Here is an 8,807-nt window from a genome sequence, read left to right as displayed (position 1 = left end):
TTTGTTCTGCCGTATTCCCCAATACTAATCCCATAAGACACCCACTAAAGGAGCATTCTAAGGCTACACAAGTTTGAAAAACATAGCATTCTAAATCCCATTCTCAGTGCACGATTTGGTGTGTTAGCTTATTAAAGGGCCCCGAAGTCCTGCTGTTAAGAAACCTGTGTAACTTCAATTAGCTCAGCATTCTTCAAACCTGTTTGACTGCCCAACCATCTCATCACACACCTCTTAGCAACATCCCTTGGAACTAGTGTTCAGTGGGACACACTTTGGAAAATGCGAACCGGAACAACGTCTTCAGATAAACCAAGAGCCAGCGTGGAGAAGGAGGCTCTGCTTGCTGTTCTCTTTTGATTCAGAGGCAGAAATCGGACCAAGGAGGTAACATCAGGGAAGATAGAATTCAAATTGGTAAGAGGAAGCCTTTTCTTTCTTTCTTTCTTTTTTTGCTTGAGGAAGATTCACCCTGAGCTAACATCCATGCCAGTCTTCCTCTATTTTGTATGTGGGTGGCCACCAGAGCACAGCTGCTGATGAGTGTTGTAGGTCTGCACCCGGGAACTAAACCCAGGCTGCCGAAGCGGAATGTGCCAAACTTAACCACTAGGCCACAGGGCCGGCCCCCAGAAGTCTTTTCTAATAATAAGACCACCCAACAACTGCATGAGATCAAACCTTGAAGGAAGAAGGTCACCACTGGCATAGAGAAGGAATGATCTCATGTCAAGGGACGCTGGAAAGGGACTTCTTGCACCAGGAAGGCAGTTAGAGAAGATTCCTTCCAAGGACTAACCATGAAGTCCCAGGACTCTGTGAATTTAAAGTACACAAACCCTGTCTGGGACCTCAGAACAGGGTCCATCATGTAGGGGGCCGCCTCTATGGGGAAATAGAGATTCCAGCTCTATTTATGTGTGTGAGATAATTTTAGAAGAACTAGGATGTCATCACTTCCAAAAATATACTTCTTTAAGGTCTAGTTTCTGCATTAATTCACAATTAGAGCTTTATTTGTTTAGCTTGATACTTTATTCCATGTTTAAATACATATTGTCCTGGGAAAAGGGTAGTTTGACTTAAGCTACCATCGGCCAATTACGTCCCTGCCGTTTGGTTCCGTTCTGTCTTCTTCCCAGAGAGCAGGTTTTGTTCGGAAAGGGAAGACTGGGGGGGGAGAGTAGGGTGCAGGGGTCCTGGGTGTCTGAGGTGGGGGCTAGAGAGACTGCAGGCCAGGAGGGAGTGGGGATGCCAGAGACGTCTTGGCTGCCTTCATGAATGTGTCTGGGGCTGGGCCTGTCCTAGAGATATCCCAAAACTATTTCAGGAGGCGGCAGATTTAGCTGGTGGCTGGTTTGCAAATCATCCAGATATGTTAGTCTTTCTGATGAGACAATCTGTCTCAGAAGGAGGCACTTAAAGTCTTACAACCAAAAGGGATTTGCCTTTTTGAACGCGGCCGTCCAAAAAGCACAACCACACAGCCTGTTTCACCGGCCAAATCCAGCGGTAAGAAAACCTTCCTTCGTACAGAGCTTTCCAGGTAAAAACTTGCTTCCACGTTCATTTTCTGGCAGAATTCTCAGAACAGCCTGAAAAGCAAGCCTCCTGGTCTTTATTTTATAAATGTGGAAACTGAGGCACTTACTAAGGTTACCCAGGGAGTAGATGGCAAAATTTAGACTGCAGCCCAAATTTTTCAGATTTCAAATCCCACTGTCATTAATTTTTAAATTTAATTTGCATTTTTCACAAGGTAATACAAGTTTATAATTTAAACTGCCAAATAATTCCAACAAGGCTTTCAGTGAAAAGAGCAGACCCCTGCCCCACGCCCTTGCAGCCCTGATTTCCAAAAACCTAGAGGCAACCACTGTTTTTTAGCTATGTCTTCTTCGTATTTCTAAAGTCAAATGTTTACACTTCCAGTTCTTGATCTAAAAAAAAAATTAGATGAATCTAAAATCTTCCTTCTATGGAAGATGAGGATTTAATTTTTTATATACCCATTCACACACACACACACACATGCACACACTCACACTCATGCATACTCACACACACACTCCTCTGGCCATCACAATTTTTCCTTCCGCTATGGAAGCTGTAATTTCCAGAGCCTCTCTGACTGCTCCTTTTGTACGGCATCCTGGTTTTGTTGCATAGACAGCACGTCTTCACTTACCTCTCTGAGATCGTGCTTTTTCATTTGAAGTTTTCATTTCCTGCCTACGTTGTTTGTCTTTCTACTGAGTTCCCTTTCCATGGGTTCCATCCTGACACCTGTCTTTCAAGTTAGAGACGGTCCTCCGATAGCTGAAATCCTTGTCCTTATATACATACTTCCTCACAAGATGCTAGCGGGGTTGCGATGCTCTCAGAGCCTGGGGGGTGGTTTCACTATAGGATGATGAGAGGGAGACCAGCCCATTCTTTGTGGTACTCCCACCTGCCAGCATCTGGAATAGTTATCTATTGGGTCTGCTGGTTCCCCAGAAAAACAATCGTCCAACCTTCTGCCATGGGGGAAGGAAGAGGGAGAAGGGGACCCCAAGCTTGGCCTCCAGAATTCTGGGAGCCAAGTGGCAGAGAGGGTGCCACCATCACTATCCAGACCTGCACTCAGTCCCACCTGCACTGGTGCCTGCTTCCCTCGGGCCGGGGCTCTCCCATTTAGTCTCTCCAAGAGGGAAGCTCTCTTCTGCTGGCTGGGGGAGAAATAGTGGCTTGGTGGCACTGAGAGGGAAGGAAACCCATGGTCTAACTTTTTCTGTTACACACCATATCAGGCGAGTACCTGGGACACAGACGCTGAGTTTCGCCTGCAGGAAGTGTCCTGGGGAGTGCCCGTGGGACGCGTCACTGCGCCCAGAGTGAGGGAAGCAGGACTGGGCAGAGCGAGGAGGGGCACTGCAGCCAGCACAGAAGACTCGGCAGATCCCAGGGAGCCCTGGAGCTGGAACGGTCCTGCACAATTGCCTTGTTCCCAGACAAGAGGGCTGGGCCTTCCTGCTCCCTCACTGTGCGGTCATCTGAAGGGGGCTCTCCCCAGAGAGGGCTGGTGGCCTTGGGCAAGAGGATTCTCTTTAACTAAGAGCTCAATTCCTGGAGAGAGACTTGAGCTGAGAGTGACCAATACCCTCAGCAAGCTGGGGAAATGAGAAGCTGGAGACTGAGGGGCAGCAGGGCAGCACACCACCGCAACCACGGCAATGCACCCCGCACTGCTCCAGCGACCTGCCTTCACAGGGCCCTCTAGGATTCTGATTGGTTCTTTTTCCCGGGGAAACACAGAAGGAGAAAGTTATGCCCCTCACCCACATGCCCACCATCACTGAAGCTGGTCTCAAGGCTGTTACGCTATCTCTCATCTTTTTTTTCTACTCCCCTTTCTAGATTTATCTCACCTTGGGGAGTGCCTGTGCTGGACCAGATGGGTAACTTGGGGAGGTGACCCAGCCCCTCATCCCTGAAGAACCTGAGCCCTTGTCATCATGCCCTTCTCAAGCTGTGGAGGTTGCTCTTGTCAGTTATCTGTGGAGGCTGAGCAATGGAGCACCAAGAGATACCCCAGAGGATCACCTGAGTGCCTCTGTAGCCCTCCATGCCCCCATTTTATGAGTAGCCTCACCCTCTCCTGAATATCAGTTGGCTCCTCCTGCCGGGGTGGTGACCTCCTTCTTTGCCTACTGGTCTTTGGCGCAAAGAGCCCGAAGTGATCAGGCAGCAGTCGTAGGCTGAAGTTTAATGGAACTCTTGCTGTGTCTCCAGTGGAAGCATGCTCCCCAGAAGCCAGGACCTTGACACATGCTAGGCCTAAAGTTTCAGTGAAAAGAACCTTAAACTCCCCATGTGGATGTGGTGGATGGGAGTGATGATAGACAGGGCTCTGCCACTCCTGGGCTCTCAGAACCATCAATTCCATCTACTGGGGGTATGGCCACTGCCCATGGATGAGTCCTTCTCCATTTTTGCCTCACGTCACTTCTGTCTCCACACAAAGTAGGTGGCCAGATGCACAGCCTGGAAGGACTGACACCCGCGGCCGAACTGTAGTGGGACTGCAGCAGAACAGCAGTGCATTTTCAACTGCATCCAGCTTCCTAGCCAATCCACCCAGGAGCCAAACTGAGGCCTTCTTCTCCACGGCCTAGTCACAGGTGCAACCATAGATGCGAGCTTAGCAAGAGGAGCCAATGCAACAGTGAGGTATGACGTGAGGTCTGAACCACCTGCTCATGCAGCTTCTTGCTCCCTCTGACCTGCTCATGCCCAACCCCAGAAGTACCACTTCACTCTTATGATAGACTGCTGCTGGGCTCACTTGACATTATGACTGCATGGGTCTGACAAAACTCGGCTCTCAAAGGGCAGTTCTGGTTACATGGACACTTGTACTTGATGCTCTGTAGCTCGGTGCTCTGTCTCCACTAGGGCCCAGAAGGACACCAGGAGCTGAGTTTCAGAAGATGTGTCACTCTCCACTGCAGTTGGAACGGCTTTACTCTAGAATCCTGTGTGTCTACATTGTGATTCTCTAATTGGGGTTTTCCATAAATTCCATGAAATTCCATGTGACATCTTGTCCCACCACTGATGCCTCTAAGATCATAGTGTCTTCCAAGCGGTATGGCCCAAATTGCAGGGCCACTTACACCGCAGCCTGGACCTACTATAGAACCCTGCCCTGCTCTGGACCCCATTCAAAGACACCAGCCTTTCATGTTATATGGTAGTTGGGTTAGAGCAGTGTTCCCAAGCACATAATATGCTGACTCTAGAACGCAAAGAAGCCTAATAGGGGTTGTAGTTCTTTCTTAATGATGAGAGATGCAAGGTGACTAACAAGTCCTTTACTTGGAAGAGGATGTCCCAGAAGGTCCCCGACCACTGTACCTCTAAAAACTCCTGTGGCCAGGCCCTGAATCTTTGTAAGCTTGATCTCCCAAACTCTGAAGCACATATTTTACCAAAGCCTCCACGATTCTTGCTCACTCAGTCTCAGTAGCATCATGTCATCAATAGAGTGAGCCAAGGTGGTAAGCTGTGGAATGGCCAGGTGGTCCAGGTCCCTTCAGACTAAAGTGTGACAGAGGGTGGAAAGTTACCACAGCTCTGGTTTAAAATCACAAATGTATACTGTTATCCATCCCAAGCGAGTGTAAAATACTTCTGATCCTCAGTCCTGATAGAGCTGGAAAAGATGGCATTCACCAAATCAGTGGCCATATGTTATGTACCTGAGGCTATGTTAATCTACTCCAACAAAGATCACATCTGGCACAGCAGCTGCAATTAGGGTTATCACTTATTTGAGTCTGCGTATAGTCCACTGTCATCCTCCAAGATCTGTCTGGTTTAAGTGGGGGGGGGGGGGGGGTCAGACTATTGAATTGAAAGGGGAAATGATGCAGACCATTCTCCACCTTTCCCATTCCCACATCCTCTAGGTCTAGAGACCTAGACGAATCTATTCTTTTCTCCCTGGAATGTGATAGTTTTTTATTTACTGCCTTGGCTCTTGGTGAGGAGACAGTTTTAGAGGCTTCCACTACTTGGCCTCCTCCACTACAATAACTCTCACCCCACATGTCAAGGAGTAGTTCTGCCAACTGCTAAGTATGTCCATTACAATATACATTTGAAGTCTAGGAAATGAACAATGGGTAGGTCTGTAGACCTAGTTGACCCATTGTGAGTTACCTGGGTCAAGACTCCATTTATTACCTGCCTCCCTATATGCCCCCACTCCAAAAGATGTGCCATGATTGGGCTGGTGATCAGGAGGTGAGGGGGAGTAGATCCTGAGAAAATTGTACATTGCCTTGCAAAGGAGAGGCCTTTGCACCAAGTTCAAGCAAGGGAAGAGTGCGATCTTTTAACAGAAAGAGGAGTTCTACTGCTGTGGGCTCACAAAGTCCAGAGGGATCTGAAGATCCAAGACTTTTGAGCACGTCAACCCAGACGGCTCCAGCCTGTTCTCAGAGTCCCACTCCTTCCCGATCATGGCCCTGACCTTGGCAGGACAGACTTTCTGAGGTCGAGAATTCAACCTCCTCTAGAGTGCTGCTACCCTTATAATTAAGTCCTGGATCTGATCCTCAGCTTTTCCTGCCCTCCAGTTGCAAGAGTCGAAGAAGTCTTTTTATATGCTGCCAATTGGGCTCACTTTCAGACTTAGCCTTTAATTGGTGATTAATCACCCTCAGCCTTTTATTTCTTTCTCCAATGCATTGATTGCCCTTAGCAATAGCCATTTAACTTGATAGTCTTTATAATTACTACTTCCCCAGAACTTCTCAAATGTCTCGGATATTGCCCCCATCAGGGTATTACCTCCCATTGCCATCCCATTCCCATGCACAACTAATGAAAGTTTTAACAATTGCACCAAGACAGCACGCCAGGATTTATCTGTACTCCACTACCATATCCATACTCCATCACCACTGCATTGGAGTCCTCATTGCCAGGCAGCCAGCGGTAGGTAACCCCGCTCCACAATCCCATCTCAGAGTCTGCTCCTTTGCACCACTTCTGGCAGCAACCCTTTTAGGTTCTCTGGGCAGTAGACTCTGAGACAGAGATATGTATTCAGCAGGTTTATTTGAGAGCGCCCTTGGGATCAATACCTGGGAGGAGTGAAGGAAATAACATTGGCAGAGGGGGGAGTTGAACTGTGCTACCACAGCAACAAGGACTTCAGCTGGTCCACAGGAAGCTCTGGAGCCGGGATGCTCCTTCAGAGTGCTCCCATCTTCGGGGAAGGGAGTGGGGCCTTTGTACCCCTGCGTTGACCCGTCATTGGATGTGTGGCTCCCCCAGGGAGAGGATGTGACCTTGGGCAAGGTGCTCTCTTTGGTTGAGGCTAACTCTTGGTGAGGAACTTTCCTTGAGAGCTGTCAACCAACGGCATTCCCAGAAGCTGGGGAAACAGGTCCTGAGGGAGCACCTGGGTGATACACCACAGCACGTACTACATATTCCTACCGGTTCTGCTGTTTCAGCCCCACCCCACACCCGGCCTCCAGGGGTCCTTGGGGCCTCCAGCTCCGGAGTCTTTCTGGGTTTCCCTAGTGAGAAGCTGCTTGTCCCATCTCATCTCCCCAGCCCGCCACCACTCCCTCGCCTTTACAGAGGCCCTGACTGACTCCCATCTCTTGAGTTCTCTGCCACCACTTCTTTTACCTCCCAGCCTCAAAAATCTTATCGGAATCTCCTGTGTGATGTCATCACCATTTACTCTTGCTCAATGTGGATTTGTGCTTTTATTTTTATTCCTTTATTGTTATCTTAGTAGGGTCTGGGGAGAGAGTGAAAGTAAACGTGGGTTCCCTCTGCCGCAGTTACTGCATGTCCATCATTGTATTTTATGAAACAGAAAGTGGCGTGAGCCTTTTCTTCTTCCCAGCACCCTTCCTTCTTGAACTTCCAGCAGCTTCCATCCTGTAGTCTGTGAATCTTGGCCCTACTGCATCTATGGCAGAGCATTCTCCTGTGTTTATACCTTGCCTGTCACCTGGAGAGGAGAGCGTTGCTTAGTTCCACATTATCTGACCTACTAAGAAGAGTGGAGGGTGGGAAACTGCTCCATGTTGCAATGAAATGACCCCTCAGGGGCTTCAAATTCCTTCACTGGGAGTAGCTTCTGATCCCCTCCCCTCACCGTCTCATCGCTCTTTCCCCTCATCTGAAAGGTCCCCTCCTTTCCCTATTGTCCCTAGCCCAGGGCTCCCACCTTCTGGGCTCAACCATGATCCAGTCTGGTCAGCCCAAAATCATTGTTTCTCAAAGAGAAGCACCATACATCTTGGGGCGTGTGCCATTGTTTCAGGGGTAAACAAAGCCTCAGGATAAATATGGAGCATTATTTAGGGTGTTAATGTCTGCCCTGTTGGACAAACAGAATTATGTATGCATGTGTGTGTGTATGTAAGTTTTCCCCACCCAACAAATACATACTGTGTTCCAGCATTGCAGTGGGAGATAGCTTCTCGAACATTCAAAGATGGAGCCCTGAATACCCGCTCCCTTGGAGAAGTGATTATGCATGCTGGGCAGGATCTCATCCTTCACTGATTCAACAGAGATTCCCTGCCCGCCCTGCGTGGGCCAAGCACTGTGGCAGACTAGAGGGAAACGGGAAACAAGACGGATGGGGCCCCCGTCCTCGTGGAACTTCCATTCTACTGGATGCAAGCAGTGACTGAAGAGAGAAACACCCATCTGGCTGTACAAACACTCCTTTAAATGAGTAAAATGAAACACTAATTAAGAGAAAAAGGTCTCCTTATTAATAATCATATCTTTTCTTGTGAAGGGAGGAAAAGCCGAGGCAGAAAATTCTGAAAGCCCATTAAGAGGCTGAAACCAAGAAACAGAACCCTGTAGACTATAGATTCAAAATGGGCTTAAGAAACATCACATCAGGACTCTCCAGGGAAACGGTTAAATCAGAGCCAAAGGCATTAGTGCTGAATTAAGAGGAGCTTGAGCTAATGAGAAGGGAGCAGAGTGCGGAGGAGCCTGGGGAGGGCAGGTGACTAGGGATCATGTGCTGGACTGAGAGAAGGGAGGCAGGAGGCCAGGGCGGGAGGAGAGCATCGTTGATATGCTAAGCTCAGCCTCAGCCTCCAGGGGAGGAGCAGGAGCAGCTGCCAAGTGAGCCAGGAGTTCCGAAGTGAAGCTGGAACATGCAAATGGCCCCCTGGGGTCACATGGGGGTAGGGGGGGGACTTCCCACTTCTGGCAAGGACTGAACCAGCAGGTGGCCAACGCCAGGCAGTCGGGTGTTAGGGTGTTCA

At 49.0% G+C, this 8,807-nt stretch overlaps 1 long non-coding RNA gene across 1 annotated transcript; it reads left to right on the top strand.

Annotated features, from left to right (window-relative positions):
* The first annotated feature begins 290 nt into the window (after positions 1-290).
* Positions 291-8,174, top strand: LOC124233105 (uncharacterized). Its single transcript, XR_006886975.1, has 3 exons — positions 291-417; positions 4,007-4,212; positions 7,976-8,174. It is a non-coding gene; the product is annotated as an uncharacterized LOC124233105 (long non-coding RNA).
* Positions 8,175-8,807: the final 633 nt, after the last annotated feature.

The sequence above is a fragment of the Equus quagga genome, unplaced genomic scaffold (assembly GCF_021613505.1).
Source record: "Equus quagga isolate Etosha38 unplaced genomic scaffold, UCLA_HA_Equagga_1.0 153_RagTag, whole genome shotgun sequence".
In the NCBI taxonomy this organism is placed as follows: Eukaryota; Metazoa; Chordata; class Mammalia; order Perissodactyla; family Equidae; genus Equus; species Equus quagga.
Note: the sequence above shows the minus strand (reverse complement) of the source record. Positions and strands in the feature narration are given on the sequence as shown.